We start from the raw sequence: 6,018 nt of genomic DNA on the forward strand, positions 1-6,018 counted from the left end.
AGAGAGAGAGAGAGAGAGAGAGAGAGAGAGAGAGAGAGAGAGAGAGATGACTCCATTGGTTAGGGTTCCTGAAATCATCGACTCCCAACTACTGTATATCGTGTCCAGTTCCGACTATGTTCCGTTCGGCAGCCGTCGTCCATCCATATTTCCCAATCCTATTCTTGGGCTAGAAGCCCATTTAGGCCTTAGTTGCCCCAGCCCAATTCGCTGTTTTATCACCTATGAGCCCAACTTGGCTTACACGGTTCGTCTAATAACACTACCACCCCCGGCAGCAGTGGCGGAGGTAGAGGGTGGCCAGGGTGGGCCATGGCCCACCCTGAGATTTGAAAATAGCATTTCTACCATAGGAGAAAAGCTAAAAATAAAAGAAAGAAAAAATGTATATGTACCGAATACTGCTGGCCCACCCTGGCCCAGTCGGTTAGGTCCGCCACTGCCCGACAGGACATGCCCGAATGAACTATATAACGCTCAAATCATCTTGTGCAATTTACGCCATGAGTTGCATAGATTCGAAGAGATTGGTTGACCTTTTCATTGTGAATCCATTCCATCAAAGCACACAATCTATTCATCAGTTAAGAAGGAGATCACCACCATGCAACCCACCCTCTCTGCTAGAGTTTACCTTACCTGGCGGCGTTCTAATCTCCGGCTAAAGTTTTTTCTTTGTCGTTGCCCCTGCCTTGTTTCCCGGAGCGACGAAGGTTCCTGGCTACGTTCTGGTGAAGTAGTGACGCTGCATCAGTGAAGACAAAGGTGGAGAGCTTGGAAGAGTTGTTGAAACATCTGGACTTAATGGGGATGAACTCGGGAATGTGGTCATGGGAAAGGACGAGGTGAAGAAATTTGAGAAGGAAGCCAGATGGCTAGCAATCGGTCGGCTGAACATCGATCACCGTTCCGTTTTGATATGAAATTCTATGTTACATGTGGTTGCATAGTGTAGATGAGCAAAATAACTAATTTCACATCCGTTTCTAAACCTCACATATCTATATATAAAAATTGAATCTTTATTGTTTCCCATAAAATTATACTAACATTGCGTTGTAATAAGTCATCATGTCATGAATCAGGACCATACTTTCGGATAACTCATGAAAATGGACTTACTAATAGTCACCTAACTTCCCCGTTGCATCTGGTTTTTACGTGGTGCCGCAATAATTCATCTAGTTAAGCCAAACCAGGATAAAGTAGTTTGAACTGTTCAAAGTTGTATTTGGATGGAAATACTATGAATGAACAATATTTGTTTCATTTGTGTAATAGAAAACAAAAATGCATTGTTCACTACTACAAAAATAAACATGTGATACACTATCTTGGTATGTAGTACTCCCTCCGTAAACTAATATAAGAGCGTTTAGATTACTACTTTAGTGATCTAAACACTCTTATATTAGTTTACAGGAGGAGTATCTACCACTCGCCGGTATTGCATCGATTACAGGGATCTAGGACCTCGAGCTGAACATATGATGGAACTCTTCCCACGATATACCTTCCCGCAACCTCCACGCCTCTACGAGCTCCCGCAAGGTCTGCCTTGCTCAAGGGCGAGCATTGGATAGTCTTTGTTGAGGTTGTGCATTTGTGAAATGTACCCAAACATCTATTGTAGCCATAGATTGTGTCCAAAGTCAGGCGCTCGAGTGATGGCGCGTTCTCGAGAATGTTGATCGTGAGCTCGACTAGGCCCTTGGATGCACAAAAGCCCATGATATCCACCCGCCGGAGGCAGACATGCCGACGCTCTAGCTTCCGCCCCAAATACTTGTTGTTTTCATCTCCCATGTCAAGATCATCCTTAAGGGCATTCTTCTCTACCTGCATATACATAAATTTATGATCAACATTCATCATTAGTGTTGTTATTCTGATAAACAAGTGTAACAGACAAATTGGTAGAGAGCTCCAAGATATGTGGACCATGACTTGCCTTCAGGAAGAAGGAATCCAAGACAGGAGAAGCATCAATGAAAGAAAGCAAAGAGAAGACATCGTAGCTCGTACAGAAGGCCGCCATTGTTGGTTGACTGAGTCCGATGTCCAACTTCTTGAGGTGGAGGAGATTGGAGGGCATGCTTGAAAAGTTGACATTCTATGGAATGACAGAATCCAAAGATTATTCAGGTGTTTATTTTAACATAAAAGTGTTGCATACATATCACTATTCAATATTCACTATATAATTAAACAACCCATCTTATATTATCATTATATGGTGTTAAAGCCAAAAAATACCTCAGTAGGACAGCGTAGGGTAAGGCTCTCAGCATTTCTTGCGATAGATGGAAGCCAAGCATGAGCATATGAGAGAAGAACCCGCGACAAAATTACTTTCTTCAGCTGAGAAGAATTTCTGGCCGAGATTTCTGTCAGGTTATCAGCACCAACACAACGAAGGAAGCAAAGATTTGAAGCATGGATCTCTACCACCTTCAACCTTTGGCATTCTATAATATCGAGGAATTTGAGGTTCTGCATCGTAGAAGGTATTCGCAAGCAATTTATCCCACTGCAAAACCAGAGGTCAAGCCGCTCTAGGGCGCAAGATTTCGAGAGCAAGTTCCCTAATCCTTCCTCGGTAGTATGGACAAGATCCAAATGTAAACTTGTCAATTTTCTCAAGAGGCCAAGTGTCGACGTGGGATGAATGCTGCAAGCGGAGAGGGAAAGAGATTGAATTGAACTTGCAGCTGCTTCATCGGACAAAACCGAACACGGGAAGCTGTAGTTTTCCTCCTCGCGGCCGGTCACACACATAGAGAAGTCAAGTTCTTTAATCCCAGGCTTAACTGTGATTTGGAGCCACCTGTCTAGGTAGCAGGGCTTGGTGTTCCTGGAAGGGGGATATTCGAGTTCAAGTATCTCCACCAGAACCCCATTGTTGTGATGGTTTTCAAGAATTTGGTCAACTTTGTCCATGAAATTTATTTCTCTTCTCACAAATTCCATGTCGGTCAACCCAAGCGTATGGTGGTTGAGTACGAGCTTGGAGTAGCATCTCCAGAATTGTACAAATCCGCGGGACACGCAGGCAGCACGGGCAGCGTCTTGGAGTGGCAAGAGGGAGTGTATATGGCGTAGAATGTCCTGCGGAACCAATTGCAAGTGTGACAAGTTTCAACAGTTAGATCTTATTAGCTGGCATGAAGCAGTACAACAGAACCAGAATCGGATAAATTTTGTTTGCTGACTAATCAGTGCATGTACTAAGTAGAGTACTTTGCATCAAAGACCTGCATGCAACTAATGGATGAAGACGGTGCATGGATACAGCTAATTAAGTATGTGCTCTAATAAATGTGGGAACGAGGCTGTGTATGTAACTTTTGCTGGCCAATTTAACAGATGCACGGTTACAATTTAATACAAGGCATTGCATTGGGATTGGTTGCAAGCAGCGACATACTACCTGTGGAAGATCCTGAAGGACGCGGCCATGACTCATGTTCTGGGCAACTTGAGAAAGTTGTTGGCCCTTTTTCTCGAGGGGTGAAGCCTCGGCTGGTCCACTATCTGCAACACCGGAAGAGCTTGTGGGTATTTCTCTGTTTTGGTGAATGCAGCTGCTTGAACAAGGAAAGATCAAGAACTTGGTGCGCGAGAACCGAAACAGCTAAGCTATACATAGCTAGGTTACGAAGGAATCGGCATAGAAATTATGAAATTGGCTCGCTGAAATTGTTCAGTTTAGCGCTCGACGGCGTTCATGGATCCGGGATGCGTTGGAGAGAGAGACACAGAGTACGTACTTGCAGGCGGATGAGCGGGGAGCGTCGTACGGGCGCTGCCGTCGTGGGTCGCCGTGGTTAGGGACGGAGAAGCACCTGGCGGGCGTTGACGGCGGGGGGAGCCGGACATGGCGAATTCGCGATCGAACTCGCCGTACGTACCGAGGAATAGCTGAGTTTTCGCCGGATACGGCGGCGGCTCTGTTGCGTTTCTTGTTTCAGCTCCAACACGGACGTGCACGTGAGTTTACCTGTGGAAGCAGGATCGAGTTGTCCTAATCATATCAGGTCTTACAACGCTTGTTAATCCAACTTGGCATCCAATTTGTTCGAAACAGGCTTTAGCTCCGCTTTATAGATAAAGCAACATCGGAAGAAGTACACGGCCAAATGATATAAGGTGGTGAGGTAACCCTTTTACAAAACCGATCCTGAGATAAATGACACAGCAAAACACACGCGACTACGCTACTGACAAAGAACACTAGGAGAACTAAACACATCCACGCTACCTATAGCACACCTAAGCTTCATGACAACGCCCAGAGGGAACACGGCGCATAGTGTCGTCGTTGCCGAGTCCACACGGGACAATGGTCTTCACCCGGAAGAAGTACACAGCCAAATGATATTTGTATCCCGTTACAACGCACGGGCATTGTTCTAGTACTACTTATAAAGAACATAAGTTTCCCATTTCACTCGTTCCTTCGTCCAACCGCTCTATATATGCCCGTGCGTTGCAACGGGATATAAATATGCTAGTACAACATTACAACGCACGGACAATTATCTACTTTATTAAATGAAACATGGTATATTGATGGATTTCTCTTAATATAGAGAATGATAAACAACGCCGTCAGTGATCTACCATTTGTTGTCAGCACAAAAGGGCTCAAAAAGCGATTGTATTTCATAGCCGTATCTAAGTATTGTTTCATAGTAGTCATCTTGATGAAAATGGGTTTGCGTCGAAATAAATGTTTCAAAGGCAACGCTACCAATGGTTTGATCTTTCACGGAAAAAGAATAGTATGATATGAATATTAAGATCCATACAAGTAAAAAGAAGATAGTTGTGAAGACCCTAATGTATGGTAATAAAAAATTTGTAGGTGAACGAAAAATTGCAGTCAGTCGTCTATAGAAGAGTTTCAAACGATGTGAAATGTTTTTCTTTCTCTATTTACTATTTGAAGTCTTACAAAATTGCACATTAATGAAGTAAAAATACAATCAGTTAACTTCCATCACGGGTCATCGACTTGCATATAAGATCCAGGTTATGCTCCACTTTGGTTGGAGGCTATTCACAAGCTGGTTAAGTTAGCTTGTGGGGGAAGCCTCGTTGTATTTCAGTTAGGTTTTTTAGGGTTTCTTTTTTGGTTAGTTAAATTAAACTCTATGTTATATTTTCTTTCTAAAAGAAGAGTATGCAATAGGTGGAAATATAGATGAATGGTGTCTCACTGGCACACATCTTCTATCTAAAAGGTTCCCCTTGGTTCCAAAATATAATGCATTGTTTCATTGTTCAAATTCATACGTTGACCAATACTTAGTTCAATAGAATTTATTTGAAATTACAGGAAATAGACATCATTAGATTCATCTTCAAAAACACTTCATATAATTATGATATGTAACCATTGTCTAAATATTGTATGAGGGATTTACGGTCAAAAGTCAATTACAAGTAGTCAAATTAAGCCTTATAATTTTGAATGGGGAAATTAAGTAGTAAAGAACTAAAGATATTGTAGCACAATAACACAACTTGATGGTCTACGGATTCAAAATTTAAATTCCCGTTCTCGCCCGGCCGGAAAAGTATGACCGGAAAAAAAATCATCAATTGGTATTGGATAACAATCCTTTTGTTTTTGAATTCCTTGTAAAACACATTAACAAGAATGGATAATCAGAATGCATGCAGATTTCATTAGCAAACACAAATTTGCCAACAAAAATAGCAGGCATGAAACGTGATTTGATGATTTTTCCTAAAAAAAATCTAATAAACCATGCGTAATTTTGGAAATATAGTATAACTAATTCAGTGTAATTTTTTGTTAAAGCTTTTACTTTTCTCTTAAGAATCTAAGTTATGCACACCATATGATGTTTTCTTGCTTTATAATATTTTCCATGGCATGCTCAGTTTTTTTCAAATCAAGAAAGATTTCCCACCATGGTTCATTCATCTCCCCACCACTCTCCTCCCCTTTATCATGGCAATTAGTTCAAAGCTTTACTTGGTAACCAA

Source organism: Triticum dicoccoides, chromosome 1A (genome assembly GCF_002162155.2).
Source record: "Triticum dicoccoides isolate Atlit2015 ecotype Zavitan chromosome 1A, WEW_v2.0, whole genome shotgun sequence".
Taxonomy (NCBI): domain Eukaryota; kingdom Viridiplantae; phylum Streptophyta; class Magnoliopsida; order Poales; family Poaceae; genus Triticum; species Triticum dicoccoides.